Source organism: Pinus tabuliformis, chromosome 7 (assembly GCF_031772625.1).
Source record: "Pinus tabuliformis cultivar Carrire ecotype Pingquan chromosome 7, CPIR1, whole genome shotgun sequence".
In the NCBI taxonomy this organism is placed as follows: domain Eukaryota; kingdom Viridiplantae; phylum Streptophyta; class Pinopsida; order Pinales; family Pinaceae; genus Pinus; species Pinus tabuliformis.
This window is the reverse complement of record NC_142293.1, coordinates 1,057,269,847-1,057,287,832: the sequence shown is the minus strand read 5'-3', so window position 1 is coordinate 1,057,287,832 and position 17,986 is coordinate 1,057,269,847.

Below are 17,986 nucleotides of genomic sequence, written 5' to 3'. Positions count from 1 at the left end.
AATCATAGCTTTTTCTTTTTGTTTTGTTTATAATTTAGTGAGATATAACTACAACAAACTTAACCTTTCATCTTTTCTAAATTTATTGACAAAATCTTCTTTGAACTCATTCTAGTTATGTCTATCTTTATATGACGTTAATAGAAGAATTAGAAAATGACATGGATGCTCAACCAAGGTGAACCATGAGTTGGTATACAATAGCTTCTTATCTAACACATTTATCATACTAATAGCTTGTATGAAAGTTTCCAAGTGGTCTTCATCTATAATAGCATCATTTAAGTTGAATTTAGGGAGATGTCTACTAGTGTCCATGGGCAGATTGTGGTGTATCCATTTAAGGGGTCAAGAGCCAACCATGTAACCTAGTAGCTTGCCATGTTTAGATTAGGTACAAACTATTAATTTAAATGTTGGATGACAAGTAATAAATCTTGATTTGGATTATGCATGAAATTGTGAATGGATTTCTCAAGTATTTCTTACTTTTTAGCTAAAAGATTATCAATCTTGTGATTCGTATTCTCAATTGAACTTATGACTAGATTTGTGATCTAAGTTTTAAAAAACTCTTAATTGGGATTTTCCTTGAGTTTTAACGATAAAAATTATTAGTGAGTTTGGTAAGATAAAATCTTCTATCTACGATTCCTACCCTTTCTTGGTAGACCCTCAAGTTTATGATACTGACTTCCAAAGTCATATATATATATATGGGGTTTGCATAAAGAAGAATTATATAAATAACGCGCTAAATTTTAAAATATTGGTAATAGGAGCAACTTAAAAGAAACAAAATATCTAAACCAAATACTGTGATAATCGAGCCCTTCTGTCACGGAAGATTTGGGTCGGAGGCGATTGTGTGACCAAATTATTGCATAGTATTAAGTGCATGAATAAGAATATAACTTCACCACATACGTTTATAGTAAATTAGAGTAGTCATTCGTGAAAAAGAAGATAATTTTATTTTAACACATACAAATCTTATATTTATTAAACCTACATTTCCAACAATCTTATTAGCTATAAATAAAAGGTATATTTCCTTCCATAGTAATTAGGTTCTACATAATTACGCCTTTTATTAAAAAATAGAGTCTAGTAAGGTGAAGTGGTTCAACATCCTAAGTCTTCGTATTCCTTTGATTAGTTAATGGAAATTTAACTACGTGTATATGTAACTCCTACATATCATTTGGTAAATTCCTTATTTAGTTCCAAAGAGAAAATGATGTTGTTCAAAGGAGGCAAAAAAAAATATTTTTAAATCATGATGGAGCCTTAACTCCTCTATATTGGCAGTAAATATGCTAAGGATTACTTTTTCTTTGATTATACTTTTATAATGTTTTTTTACAAGAGAGTTATTTCATAAGAAATATCTATTATGACATAAAAAAGATAAGTAACGAAAAATAAGTGAGAGGAATTTAAAAAGGATACGCAAAATTAGCTATGGTTAAACATTACAATAGTATTTGATTTTTTTTATGAAGATTATAAACATGATACTAGATATAACTACATATTCGAGAAGAGGTGGTTGAGTGATTATCTCAACCATCATCCAATAATACTTAATTTTTAACAACTTGAAATTATTATATTAACTTCATAATATAACACACTTTTTTAAGGATTACACCACACACAAAGAGAAGAAGAAGAAGAAAAACATATATTAAATATATATATATATATATATATATATATATATATAGATATAGATATTCTTTAGAGAATTCATCTTTGAAAATAATCCTTGGATTAGTAAGACTCCTTCAAGTTACTCCTATTCCACTACAAGGTATAGTCTACGAGCTATGATACAAGCTTTGCAACATCATTGGACTTTATTAGCACTTGAAATTTCTCATAACCCTCATAAAGGTACGATACAAAACTCTCAGATCTTGGGTCCCCCCTGAACCATTAGATAACAATGTCCACATGGATGTTCATAACCCTAATGAGGTATAGCTTCTCTAGTATGTGTCCACAAACATCTCACACTATTAAACAACTATTTTTGTTCCACCACATCCCTACTTGCCTTCAATGTGTGTACCTTCTTAAAATGTGAATTATTGAACATATTTTTCTCCATTTTCTACATCTAGTGAATATTTACTCACATGATTGAATTTGAAAGGATGCGTAATGAAGGGATCAAACTTTATTAGAGGTTGCCTTTTTGTAGCACTTGCTTCTAATGAGCCAAACCCCAAGTTAAAACTAGTGCTTACTGGATTTCTATAAGATGAGAGACAACCTAGGTGGCATCCTTTCCAAAAAATAATATCCAAACAATGGTGGTTGCACTTGTGAAATATTCCAAATGATGTAGTTGTGGCATAAAAATCATGTCAAAGTAAAGCTAAGATTGGGAGAGAATGAGATGCACTAGAGGATCTAGTCAAGAGGAACTGTTTGTCCCAGTTATCCCAAGAACTTGCCATTTCTAGATGATAGATTTCAACTTAACTTTCTCCTTGATGTAGAATTGGAATTATCCAACTCGCTAATAATGCTTCCTTATACATTGTAATCAAAACAATAAAGTATGCAACCTTGTTTCTCCCATCTACAAATTTGTTTGTTGCAAACTACTTAAGAATAGTTACAAATGTCACTTCAAGAAGCTCCTGCATAAATGTAATGCCAACTATGAAAAACCAATACTATAGACCTATATTTTATTGTTCATCTATTTCATAGTCATTATAGAGTCTCCAAATACTTGTAATTACATGGCATTTTTCTCTAAAGCACACTTCATTAGAAAGAGTAATGCTCTAAATCCACCTTAATCATAATTTGGTCCCAATGCCCAGATTTTCCTTACCATTGAAATAGTAGTCCTTAGAAGTAAATAAAATGAAACTTAGATTGCAAAAGTGTTTTGGACCCTGGTAGGCTCCATAAAAAAAACTTCATACATATCCTTGTTCATAATCACCTCCTCAATCACATGATTGGGTTTTGACTTTATATCAGGCTTATAAGAAGAAAATAGTGAAAGAGATTGTAAAGAAGCCATGAAAGTGGGAACTGGGACAACTGAAAAAACCATGACATTCCTTGCTAACAAGATTCCCCAAGTAATCAAGTAAGGAAGTGTTCCATATTCCTTTAGTTCCCCTATAATAAAGTACTCTTGAAAGCAATCTTTTAGCATTACTTGATCCCACAAATGCATAAGTGAGATGTGATGTTCAACATATTTCCATATCTATCTCGAGTAAAGGCATTCTAAAAATAAATGTAACAAAGTTTCTTCATTACTTCTAGATGGGATGCAATTGCTTAAACATTCTTTATTTCCCCCTTGAAGCCTATCCAAAGTTAAAACCTTCCTATTGAGACAATCCAAAGGAATAACGTGCACTTTGGAGGGGCTTTAACGTTCCATAGCTTCTTCCACCAACAACAAATTTCTTGAACCTTAAATTACTCTTTTAACACATTCCCAACTTCAATTTAAATAGCTTTGAAGGTTTTCATAATGCCATGAATAATATTCCAAATCTAAGCTAAAATAATATGAAATGAATATGATTTATATAGACCTATAACATTCTAGGAAAATATTAATTTAAAATGTTAAAATACTTAATATGTGCAATAATATGTTCTTAGAATCGCATAAAATGATTTACAAAGCTTTAATGTTCTACATTTTGGCATTTTTCATTGAAATCCAATGATATTATTCTTGGTGAGGTCACAATTTTTAATTACTTAAATTAGGTTTTTGAATATATAAATGAATTCAAGATCTAAAAAGATACTTCTCCAAAATAGGTTTTACCATGTCTTAAGATCGCTCAACTTTGAAGTTGATCATCTTGCAAATGATGGTGTTAAACTAGAAGCAAGGGTCAATTATACCTTAATCATGGTATTACTCGAATCAAAAGATGGTATGGGGAGTGGGGTTAATACCACATTGTTCATCGTGGCCTCCCATCCCATTATTTCACTTGAAAAGGAACACATTAATGCTAGCAAGTATACTCATATTGAATGCTTGTTCGAGGGGGAAGACCGAAAGATGCATGGTTTAAGTTTTATGTATCCATTTATAATGTATTTTGCATGCTCTAGGATCATTGAAGGGGGCATGAAAGGACCAAAATTAATTCTTAGAGTGGGTATCAGGTTGTCACTGAATTCTAGCGCATTCATGGTGGAAATTATGGCCTCTTGGAGAGGGATAAGCAGTGAATCATGTGGTGTAAGAGGAAGATTGAAGTTGCTCTAGGGAAATTGGAGTAAGGAATGGGAAATATTTGTTTGTGCCACCAATTTGATTGGCTATGAGGTTCCCTCTATCACTAAGATGTGGGTCATTCCATCGGTCCCTTTGTTTCGCTACATTCAATATTTCTCCGTCATAACAAAATCGATCTTGAGGGTGGGCTTTGCACACCCCTTGGGATTTGGCCTGGGCAAGCCTCAACGACGTAATTTTGTAATTTTTCTAGTTTTTCAGGAGGTTTATTTTAACATTATAATTATTGTGGAGCTAATTTGGAATGTTGAGATGTATTGGAGTTGGCAAAGGATAACTACTTACTCCACATTATTCAGTCACCTCCTCTGTTTTCAAATTGGTGATACATGTTGTTGGTATGGTTGTGTGCATTCGGTGTTGATAGGAAACTTTGGTCTTGTGCCCTTGGTGCAGTTTTGGAAATGCACCCTCGAAGCACTTTCGACGTTGTGGTATTATTTCGTAGCATTTTGGTTCTTTGGTGCTAGGCTTCGTATGGGTGTTCAAGTGCTTCTCCTCTCTTGGGCACTAATAATCTGATGTAGGAGCATTAGAGATTCTAAACCATCAAGCCTTTGGAGGACAAAGTTTCAAAATGGGGTCTTGAATTTTCTAGAAGAATTCATATTATTCTATGTAAATATTATATAGAGATGATTTATTCTAGGAAATCTAAGTGAACGAGCCATTAGTCTAGAAGTTGTTTAGATAGGTAAGGTTTTGTTAATATGTTAAAAGCAAATATTCCTTGTAAAGCATGAGAGATTCTAGGGATATATTAAGTGATTTTAGGATTTAGAAAAATTGATTTATGGAATGATTTATGGAATGATTTATGGAATGATTTATGCATGATTTATGGAGTGATTTTATGATCTAAAAAATGGTGATGTTTCTAAATTCTATCTATTGTAAGCCTACGGGTAATAAAAGAAGAGAGTAAGTGTGAGGAAAGGAGAGGATGGATAAATGCATGTAGAATAAGGCCATAGAGAGTGAATGGAGAGAAATGAGAGTTTTCTAAGCATATGTGTATGTACAATTTGATTTAATGAAATATAATTTCATGTAATTATGTTCATGACTTGTCTTTGTTTGAATATAGAATAAACTATAGTCTCTCTGTCAGATCTAGAATTAGCAGAACTTCAGATTATATGTGCAATTTGAAGTTAAATCAAAAGAGTTTTAGTATCTATGTGAAGTTTGAAACTAATGATAGATTTGTTAATTAATTTTTCATGTTGTAAACAAGTATTGTACAAGGATTAAGACAATTTGAATGAAGTGAACCAGGTGAAGAATTCAGTACATGTATAGATGTTTTGTGTAAGTTTTAGTGGCAGACACCAATATGTCAAAGAGAAAAGGTGTATGGGCACCTTGATGTCAGTGGTGCATTGACATCCCATAAGTAGGTAAGTTAGAACTTGCAGGAAAAGCCATATTTTCCTTCATTAAGTGGTATCAAAGCTAGTAAGCTCTTTGGGAAAAGAAATCATAGTAGGTTTACTCTTTGGAGGAGAAATTCAAAGATTGCAACATCATAGGTTTGAGAAATCTAATTGAGTTAAATTGTTTTATTTGTAATTTATATTGATGGCTACATGAATTGAAGTTCAATGTATAAAGAACACTGAAGTTCTTTAGAAAGAAATCTACATGGATGAAAGTAGAATAGATTGGGCTTGTTAAGCAAATCTAGATAAACATGTTCTTTAAATGAGGAAGAACATTTAAGGATTGCAAAAATAAAGCTAGCAGAAATATTGGGAGAAGATTGTCATAGCAATACATGTTCAAATGAGGTTTGGAAAAGAAGCAAATGGTCTTTATATTTTCAGTTAATTTGTGAAGTAAATAGATGATTACAAGTAACAGAGATAAAGGTGATTCTAACAGGATGTTTGTAACCAAGAAAAAAGGAATTTCTTGAAGGTTGTGTCAAAGAACTTGTTCTAGCTGAAGGTTGGAAACGAGGAGGACAAGTAAAGTTCTTAAAGAGGTCAGAAAGTTGAATGCATAAGCTAGAGGAGAAAGGAGTTATCAAGAGAAGATTCTAGAGGAGGGAACCAACATAAATACCAGAAAAGACAAGGCAATGGAAAAGATTAGTAAGGTATTTAGTGACAAATTTATGGAATTAGTTTTTCACAGAAGCTTGACTGTGGCTCACAATGAGCAAGAGGAATCTCATAGAGGAAAGAGGAGTATGAGTGTTGATGGTCATAATAAAGGTTCTAAGGGAAGACATAATAAATCAAGTCATGAAAATCTTGATAGAGAAATAGTTGATATGAAAGTACAACTTGAGGTGATGAAAGAACTGCTACGGAAAGATGAGGAAGACCATGGATGTGGATGGAATCTACAGAGGAGAGTGAAATTGAATTGGTTGCATGTAAAACAGAGGCATAGGAAAAATGCTCAGTTGAAGGATGAAAAACTCAAAGGAGTTGAGAAAAATAAAAGGGTAATTGTTGAAGGAGAAGTTCACTTTTGTGAACCTAAACAAGTACAATCCTTATAGAGAATGATGATGAGAATAAGAGGAGATATGTAGAGGATCTTTTGAACTATTTGGGAAATTCAAATCAGCATGAGAAGTTGATGTTTGAGGCATCAAATAAGGCTACAAAGCCTTATGTTTTTAAAGCTAATTATTTGTGTATGTTTGCAAGTTACATAAGCAATGAAGAAGGACAATCGTCTGAAGTTGCCATGAATATTTATGAAGATGATAGAAATATGCTTTGCAAAAGCATAACTGAAGAAAATAATCAAAATTTCGTTAGTAGATGAGATGAAGTAGAATTGTCTATTAAATACAATCAAAGTGAAGATCATGTACAATTCATAAATGAAATTATCGGTATAAAGTTGCAAGGACATGACTAGCAGAGATAATCAAAGGAAAGATAAGAAAAAGCATTCATATGAAATGCTTATGAAGTATAATCAGGAGTTAGAGTTGTTGGAAAGGTTGCTGAGATGATTTAAGTCTAAACAATAAATTACACCCAAAGAGGAGGAATGTTCATGAATGCCTAGTCATGAGGATGTGTTTACAACATTTGAGGAAGATGAGGTAAATTTTAATTTACAAATTAATTATGAGGATGCAGGCATAGAAAGTAAAGATGAACATGAGACTGTAATTAAAGAAATAGAAGCTAAGTTATTTCTTAGAGATGAGATAAAACCTCAAGTAGAACATTTATATTTAATGTTTGAAAATTTTGAAGAGAAATGGGGTTTTTAGAGAATTGGTTAGCAAGAGATATAGGTGATGAAAACTACAAAAAAATTTCAAACTCAGCTGATTTTGAGGAACAAATCAGAATGTCATACAACAATTACATAGAGGAGGAGAAGATGAATTAGTTGATGGATAACAACAACATAATTCAACAAGGAAATAACATGTATCAACAAGAGGATATATTGGTATCATTTTGTCACTGTCCCTATACTCCCCGTCTACGATCTTGGAGGACCTCTACAGTGTACCTGACATGCTTTCCCATCATGAAGAAACTCCCAGTATGTCCCTCTTCATGAGCAGAATAATTCCCCTTTGCATCATTTCCCAAGAATCTTCCTTCTATCCAAGTTTATAAGACTGGCGCTACTGACCAGTTTACTCCTCGTGCCGATTTGCAGAGGTTAAAACTAGCCCTCGCATCGTTCAGGGTGACTGAGCCCTTTTCTAGTAACGTCGATCCTCTTTTGGAAGGTTTTTAAAATGAGGAGCTAAATCTTCCATGTCTAAAAGCTTCGTAACAAAAGTCTAGCAGATGGTTGGGCCGAATAGAGCCAAGGAAGTCAATTTGGGCTCCTTTCCCCTATTAGGATGGAACAACCTCAAGAGATAAGACCTTCTCCCATGATGAGAGGAACCATCTCCCATCCATCAAAGCTATATAAACCTCTCTTTTTCCCAAGCAAAATCTAGTTGGAGTTTTGGAGCAAGTTTGAATAATCAGCAAGTCATCTATAACTTGTAGCTTTCTAGTGTATGTTTGAGGGAGATTTTGGTTTGGTTTGAGACTAGAGGGAAAGAGGCCTTAAAACTTTCATTGTTGAGGCTATCCATGAAGTGCTAGCAGAAGTGTGGGAACCTGGATATGTCGGAGGAGACCAGCAACGTCAAGGCACCGGTTGTAATCTCTTTCGGGTTTATATAAATGCAACTCTTGATTGATTTCCTACATGAAGTGTCATTTTACATCTTTATGGCTTAATGTTCCTTAACCTATTAAGTAGGTTGAATACAATATTGTATGTTATCACGTTTGTTGTTGTTGTTGTTTGCTTGTTTCAGGTATTCGAAGGAAGGAAACGAAAGATAGTTGGAGTGAGGAAGCACAAAGGTAAAATGGTAAATGGTAAAAAATAATTACTTTTGCCTCCTTTTATTCATTTTTTCATGAAATATTAGGGTTTTTGAGTATTTTTGACCTATTTTTCCTCAAAACTAGATAATGCATTTGCCTTTTTGTGCAGCGACAAGTGCGAATTGTCGATGATGGTACTGGAGTCATGTTTTAGCTCTTTTCTCGACTCGTAAAACTCAAATGAAAAGATCGCTGAGTATTTTTCCCTCTTTGACTCATAAAAGAGAATAAAATGGGGGGTCTGCTTTCACGCTCTTTTCCGACTCTTTAAACACGAAAATATTGCCGATCTCTTGTCGTTTTGAACTCGTTAAAGGCTACGAAATTTCGTTCACCCAGTATACGTTTACCCCTTTTTTCGGGTTGGGATGCACTATTTACGAAAAAGGTACTTCTTGACTGAAATGGTCAAGCGGTTCTCTCAAGTATTGTTTTCTACCTTTTGAGGCTTGAGAGACACAAATGTACGAAAAGGGACCATGTGGAGTTTTATTTTCCATGTCTTTTTCAAACTCTCTAAACATGAAAAAGATACCGAGTTACACCTTTGTTGGACTCGTTAAAACATTAAACGACATTGGTTTCGTCTTCATGACGAACGTGAGCTTCTCCTTCCTAGGGCTCTTTAAAATTACTAGGTCGGATTCGTCCGAAGGATGTACAATGCAAGAACATGTTATCCCCTTCAAGCTTGGGATCAAAAACAATTGGGGTACCTGCCAGAAATGGTGGGGGGGAATTTGGAAATTCTATCATTCGTGTCAGAAGCTCGCTCTTGAACATGACACTTTCTACTTCATGTCGGGTTGGGATATCCTCCTTTTCTTCATTTTACCTTCCTGGGTTGGGCCGCTCATTTTTGCCTTCCATTTAATCTCTACCACGTCATCATGACCACCGATCCTATGGATCCAAAAGCTGCCAAACTTTGGAATCGTGTCACTGATATGTTCAAGAGTTAGTCCTTCTGTAGTTACACTTACTCCTGATTCTCTGTATCATCTGAAATCATTTGCATCCCTTTGTCTCGTGTCGATGATGTGGGATACATCATGGCCCTCCTTCGACATGGTCGCTTCCTAAAGACTTCAACTCATTATCTGAGAAGTTGACCGAGAGACTCCCTTCCAGTACCTTAGAGATTTCATGCCCTAATGGCAAGTTCTTTGCACTCAATGACAAGCTCACATCATTGGCCTACGATCAAGTGATTTCATGCGTGTTCGACATCAGTTCCTTTATTCACATTCTGTGAACTGTGCTGTTAGTACCTTGAGAGCCATTTTCATTATTGGTGGTTTCTCTTACACTTGTTAATGATTCACCTCATTGATCGGTAATCAAGCAAATTCCTAGCATGTTCGACTTCATCACATTCATTCACATGTTAGGGTTTGTACTTTGATCGGGTCGTTTGGAGCGCAAGACACTTGGCTAAGATTACACAAGTCCAAGTTGCAAGGTGATATGGCATGGTCATGTTAATATACATGTCTCTCTCAAATGGATGGATGGGACCATACTATGAGTTATTATATGTGATCCCAATCACTATTGAATGGCTACGACCATACCTTGGTTTCGTTATGATCCTTTCTACTGGATGGCTACGCCCATGTCTTGGATCCATTTACATGATCATTCTCTAGATGACTGCGTCCATACCATGATGCATGTATCATTATTCAGAGTTTTCAGTGATGTATATGTATCTATGCTTGGTTGCAGGTTTTTTTATGACCGACTCTAGTTCCCCGCTTCCACTTGTAAAGCATTTCACCTCTCACTCTAGTTCAAACTTCACGCTTTAGGGGGCATCTGTTACACAAAAAAATTTCACTGTCCCTGTACTTCCCATCTATGATCCTAGAGGACCTCTATAGTGCACCCAACATGATTTCCCATCATGAAGAAACTCCCAGTATGTCCGTCTTCGTGAGCAGAATAATTCCCCTTTGCACCATTTCCCAAGAATCTTCCTTCTATCCCAGTTTACAAGACCGACGCCACTGACCAGTTTTCTCCTCGCGCCGATTTATAGAGGTTAAACTAGCCCTCATTTTGTTTGAAGCGACTAAGCCCTTTTCCAGTCACGTCAATCCTCTTTTGGAAGGTTTTTTAAATAAGGAGCCGAAGCTTCCATGTCTAGAAGCTTCGTAACAGAAGTCTGGTAGATGGTTGGGCCGGATAGAGCCAAGGAAGTCAGTTTGGGCTCCTTTCCCCTATTAGGATGGAACAACCTCAAGAGATAAGACCTTCTCCCATGATGAGAGGAACCATCTCCCATCCATCCAAGCTATATAAACCTCTCTTTTTCCCAAGCAAAAGCTAGTTGGAGTTTTGGAGCAAGTTTGAATAATCAGCAAGTCATCTATAGCTTGTAGCTTTCTAGTGTATGTTTGAGGGAGAATAGTGTGATTTTGGTTTGGTTTGAGACTAGAGGGAAAGAGGCCTTAAAACTTTCATTGTTGAGGCTATCCATGAAGTGCTAGCAGAAGTGTGGGAACCTAGATACGTCGGAGGAGACCAACAACGTCAAGGCACCGGTTGTAATCTCTTTTTGATTTATATAAATGCAACTATTGATTGATTTCCTACATGAAGTGTAATTTTACATCTTTATGGCGTAATTTTCCTTGACCTATTAAGTAGGTTGAATACAATATTGTATGCTATCACGTTTTTTGTTGTTGTTGTTTGCTTGTTTCAGGTATTCGAAGCAAGGAAACGGAAGATAGCTGGAGTGAGGAAGCAAGATCATCACCAAGCGGAATAGCATTCTAAGAGGTAGGCCCTCTTAATTGATTCTATCTTAAGGATATTTTCCATAAATTGTTTGTTTGTGGCTAGACCAACTCTCTCGGGATAGAGGAATTGTTTTTGTTCGCACTGAGAATTTACCTGCACCACAAATTGGCGACTCGATTGGGGAGCCAATCCTTCTGTTTGATTGATTGTCATTTTTATGGTTTTGTGTGAAATTTTCTAGTATCACCATTTCCCTTTAGTGGTCTCTGCTTTTCCTAGTTTAATTATCTGAGCCTGAAATTTACAGTGGCAAGTCTGGTCTTAGCCTTTGAAATTTTTTATTTTTTTCCTTGAATCCTCGCTCAGCGCATTTAGTTTTCTGACAGTCGTTCCAATCAGCGCGAGTTTCTCAAAAACAGTCACACCAAACCCCTTTTGGTGCATGTTTTCAGTTAGGCAGTCGCGTCGATTCTTGTAGGTGAAGATCAGGTTTACCCTAGATCATAGCCACTGTGTCTTGCCCTTCTCATTTCTGTCTCTTAGCTTGTTTTGACTATTTTCTCCCTAATTGGAAAGCTCTTTCATCTTGGGTTGTATGATTGATTGATTTGCATCTTCTTCACTTGGTTTCTTGAGTCCTTGGATGGTGTATAACCCTAGGGCATCTAGATCGTCACCCATTTTCTTTTTTACGTGCTCAGAAAGTCAATTCTATAGTCAAATTTGCTCCTTCCATTTCATTTGATTAGTCCTTTTTTTGCTTTGATTTCCATTTAACAAGTTTGAAAAGTTTTGTTTGATAATTGAGAGTCTCTTTTTGGGCATAGATCACATTTCCCATCTTGTTTTTGGTTTAGTCTTTGCTTCATTATTTTGAAAGGAATTCTCTTTTGTGCTTTGTGTTTGCTTGTGATTTATTGTATTGGAAATATTTCATTGAAGTGTTTGTGAAAGATTCATTCTACCATTTCATTGAAAAATAAATAATTCTAGTTTGTTGAATCAATATGTTACGTTAGTTAGCATCATTGAAGGCTAGAGTTGCATCATCACTTGCATTGGAAAAGAAATGAATTCTCTTTACTAGTGAAAGGGCTACTTGAAGTGGATTTGATAGGAAAGGTTAGGAATTGGAAAGAGTTTTTTCATCATTTTGTTTTCAAAAAGCGAAATAGTGAAAAAGTCATTTTGCTTTCAATTGCTTGTTTTGTTGCATTTGAGTTTTTTTTCTACTCTCATGAGTGTACACAATTCATTGAATTGAAAGGGTCTTGTCTCATTTAGCTGCATATAGGTGTTTTTTGAGTCACATCAATAAGGCCTGAAAACCAAGACATAATTTCAAGATAAACCCCAAAATGTACTCAATTAACCTAAGGCGCATTTGAAATCTAATGATCACATCTTAGAAGGTCTAGGCTAGAGATGTGTTCCAGTGTCTTAAAACCTAGCAACTGTCGTTTGCTTTGGGACTAGGTAATGCTATTACGGACTTGTGCTCCCCGTGCCATCGAGTATATAAAGGGGGACCCCACTATGTTGCAATCCTTTATCCATAGGAAGCCGAGTTTATCGCCTTGTAAATGTGATACACCAAACATAGCATTCAAAGGGATTGCCTACCCGTACTTCTCGGTTCGCCGGGAGGTATTCAGCAGTTCACGGTTACCTAATAATCATTTTTACCTAGATCATCCTGAGTAGTCATTTTGATATTTTTGACTCCCTAAATATAAAAGATCACCCGAGCGCTTGTCCTTTTGAGCTCATTTCAAACCGAAAGTGATAGAGTAACTGTTGCTTCTTTCTTGACTCTTAAAACATGAAAGAGTACCAGTTTGTTTTTGCATATTAAAAATTTGTTTCCCACAATCTTATAACATCCCTGTTAGTCTTTTAGACCACATCATGAGTATACCTTTAAATACATTTTAAATCCCTTGAAATCAATCTCTCTTTTGGTTGCTTGAGGCAAAATCATCGTGGTTGAACCAACTGGTTCAACCTAGTTCCTCTTCCTCTCCTCACTCTGAAATATTGTCTAAGGATCCTTTTCCTGAATTGCCACAGTCGCTTAAGGACCAAGGTGTTGAGCTTGGAATTGTTTTGAGTATTCAACCTTTGTCATCTCGTCCTCCCCTTCAGATACTAGGTCACTTTTTGACATTGGCCCAGAATCTCCGGATAACCCTATCCAGACTCCTGAGAGTCCGCCGACTTCTGAAGGTCAGCTTAAACTAGTTGTTTATCCTCTTAACCCTTTGTTTGATCCTATTGTGATATCACCGAAGAATGTCCATACAGCCCGTACAATCAGCCATGTATTCCTTTGGAATTATTCCCTCAAACATCTTCGGTAGTTTGTCATCGTCTGTTTTCACCCATGGAATCAAAAGGCAAAATCCCAGTCTCCTCTTTGTGTCACTCGAAGGTTTCCACTCCAAGCAGAGTCGAGGAGTAGAATATCCCTTCCCTCTTGAAGGTTTCCCTTACATGGGAAGCATTCTGACTAGTGTTCATCCTGAGTTACCACGTAATTATGTGACTTTAGCTCAGTTGGTTTCAAGCATACCTACTGCCTCACCACTATATCACAACCTTATTTGGGCATCTGGTGTTATGCCTACCATGGGGCCATTCAATTAGAACCCAACCCCCCAACAAACGGTGATTTCTACATTTTCCTCAGTCCCGGTGCAACCCACCATTCCAAATCTTATTGTTTCATTGGTTCAAGTAACCCGTTAGGTTCAACCGACGATCTCGAGTCATGTCGCTGTCAGTTATTAGATCCCTCTAGTAAGTGGGTAGGCTATCCCACCACCTAGGGGGCCTAGTCCGAATGTTTCTATGATGTTTTGCACAACCAATGTGAGTGGCTCACAACCTCACATGGTTGGGATGAACCAACCCTCTTCAGGTGCCATTTCAAATGTTGTTGGTCCTGCTGGATCAAATAATGTCCAGTACCAACAACCTACTATTGGTCCATCTAGGTCAAGTCATGTCTAGTGCCAACATCCCAATGTTGGTTTGTCTAGGTCAAGTCACGTCCAGTACCAACAGCCCAGTATGGCTCAAGGTCAGTACCAACCTCCTTATGTTCCATATGGTTCACAAGCAATAGCTAATTCATCGTGCATCCCTCATATTGGACCTTATGTCTAGCCTGGTCCATTTGCCACACCCGGTGGGTATAGCCAAATACACTTCAGAAACTTTCAAGCTGTCATTTCAGGAACTATTCAAGTACCTTTGCAGCAGCAAGGACAACTCCTACAGCAACAAGGGCAACCTTCGTTGTAGCAAGGGCCATCCATGCAATAGCAAGGCTAGATGATGTCGTAGCAAGGACAACCACAACAGCAGCAGGGGCAACCATCACAACTGTTACAATCACAAATGCATTATGTGCCATAATCCTCCCAGCCTATGCCTTCGCAAGGTCAACCTCTGCAGCCGTAGGGAAAGCCTTATAGTCGCAAGGTCAAGCCTTGCAGCAACAAGGACAACCCGAGCAACAACAACCCTTATACTCATATCAACATGGTCAACCCTTGCAAGGGCAAGGCCAGGGTCAAGTCCTGCAGCAGCAGGCGTAGAATCCTTATGTCCAAGGGCAACAGGTTCAACCTCATTTTGTCCAAGGGCAACAGGTTCAACCTCATTTTGTCCAAGGATAGCAAGTCCAAAACCCTTATGTCCAAGGACAACAAGTGTAGAATCCTTACGTCCAAGGGCAACAGGTCCAAAGCTCGTTTGTCCAGGGGCAACAGGTCCAAAACCCTTATGTTCAGGGACATCAGGTGCAAAATCCATATGTCCAAGGCTAGCAGGCTCAACAACCCTTTAACTAGTATGTTTCTTATCAGTAACCTCTAACTGGATAGTTTCAAGGATTTCAAGGTCAGAATCCTCCTTACGGGCAAGGTAACCTACAATGGGGGAATAATCAAATGGCTTATGGAAAAAATCCTCCACTTTGGGGAAAAAATCCTTACCAGCAGGGATGGGCCCCACCAATTGGGCCCCCTTATCGACCTCAAATGCCTTTCAATACTCAATTGCCATTCTTGGCTGCGCTGGAATTGCCAGATGTGTCTAGAATCATGAATGACCCGATTCTTCATTCACCTCCAGTTCCGTCCAAGATTCCTAGCGATTATCCAAAGTTTGAAGGAAAAGCAAAAGAGGATCCCCAAGCCCACATGATGACATATCACCTCTGGTGATCCTCGAATTCCTACGTCGATGAATCCATTCTTCTTCATATTTTCCAACGAACTCTTACAGGGGCTACAGCCAAATGGTATATCGAGCTACCTCGGAATACCTATCATGAATTTGACACTCTCGTCATGGCCTTTCTCACACATTTCCAGCTACCAGTTCACTATGAAACTGGCACCCATCTGTTAATGTCGCTCAAGCAAGACACTGCGACTCACATCTCCGATCACATCCATGAACGGAGATGTAGGCGCCATCTGATTAAGTTTGAAATTTTAGATCAACTTTTGACCGAGTGGTTCACCAAATCATTCGTCAACACTATCGTTGAGGACATTGCTATGCGTGGATGCGTCACTGAGGAACAAGCCATCACACATGCCCAATGTCTAGACCTTGTCTATTCACAGTCCAACATGTTATATGATGTGCCCAGACCATCATCTAATCTGACGACATCTAAGTCTCCAACTACCCCTCCTGTTGATCGAGTAATTGGTTCATTGACTCAGACCCCTGCAAAATCTTCTTCCAAACCGAAGTTGGTCTCCAACACTGCTCCCAATGATTCCTCTCGAAATTCATCTGGCCCTGGTAAAACCTCTGAGGTTCATGCTACCCAGTCTATCATAGTAGATAAATCCTCTAAAGGTAAGAAGAAAGGCAAAGGAAAGGGTAAATTTGATGCCCCAAAAGAGGGTCCTCCTAAGTCATTTGCTGGTGATGCTTCCCAACGAAAACCCAAGTATCCGTGCCTCATCTGTGAGGAGGATCACTATACTAAGGATTGTCCCAGATGGTCCGAAGTTAGTCGTTTTCTAAAAGGGATCCCAACTGTCCAGAAAGAGCCCTTTCCATCCCAACAGACTCAAATGGTAGACCAGCCTTAGTCATCCACTTCCTCAAGTTCACAAGTGTTCATGATGAGTACCTCGATCAACATGGCTACCAGGTCAAAGGATTATCAAACTCCTACCCCATCAACAGGGAAAGAGAAAGAAGGTACCCCTTCTTCTTTTGCCCCGTCCATTTCTGGTCCTCTCCATATAGAGCGACCTAATACTGATTCCGCCATTCGACCACCTTATCAAGGTGTGCTTCGAAAGTCCTCGTACAGTCCTAACGCTTGAGCCGCTCAACATTATAACATTGTTGAACATTTGGCTAGAGTGCCATCAACTATGTCTGCTCTTGAGGTCTTTCAAATTTGTCCTTCTTAGCTGATCCGAATTGGATCCATGAAGAATAATCAAAAGAATCATGGTTGTACCAGGTCAAGACAGACTTCAAAGAATTCAAAACAGTGATCAAAAACACCTCAAACCAGTGGCAGTGGCAGCCAGCATGGAATGACGAGGACCTAGGTCAAAGCACACTGACTGAGGCCCATGGAGACTGTGCGGGAGGTGAAATGAGCCCCTGGGAGGCCCAGATCGAGAAACAGAGGAGGTTTTTTAAGCATGCTTAGTGCTAATCGCGCATCGCTGGGCGAAAACTCTCAAAATGGAGAAGCCCCGAGCGCTCCGACGCACGGAGAGCCGAGAAAACCATGGGACAAAAGGCGAAAAAGAGCTAAAGGACAAGGCGGGACCCGTGCTTCGAAAAATCGACAGTATTGATTGGGGGATCCTTGGATGGTAAGTAGTTTTGGAGAAATTAGAGCGATCCCACTCAGCGATCGACGCATGGCAAGCAGAGGAGAGAGAAAACCACCGCTCATCGCACGCTAACAGTCGAGCAAGTCAACCACACGAAATGACAGGATGGCATTGGATTTGGGGGATCCAGATCGAACGGTTGACATCGTGCCTAATAGCAATACTGGATTTAACGAGGGAATAAGCCGCGATTCAGAAGAATTTGAGGTCCGCTTTGACTGCCACGGTGGAGGAAGACTCATCCCACGACGTAACCGAAGAATTGAACTGACGAAGCAGACTGGCACAGTTTACAGGAGGACATGTGGCCACTCCCTGTGAGCCTGATGATGATGCCAAACATGGAAATCCAAGCGCAGCTACAGAAGGCAATTCGATGGAGGTGGAAGAGGAACTGAACAGCCCTGAGCTCGAATGGCCTTAAAGCCATGAACAGAGAACCAAAAGAACACAGGGAGAGAGGAAGACATAAGACAGAGAAGTGAAGAAAACAGTGAAGCGAAAGCAGAAAGAAGACAGAGGGGCGAGCTGACCAAAGGCAGCATCGAGCACCAGAGAGCTTGAGAGATTCAAGCCATCCCTGAGAGGATCTGTTAAACCAGAGAGGTCGAAGAGCTGGTAGGAAAAGAGTCTATGCACTCTAGTGGCTTGGGGAATCCAAAAACCAC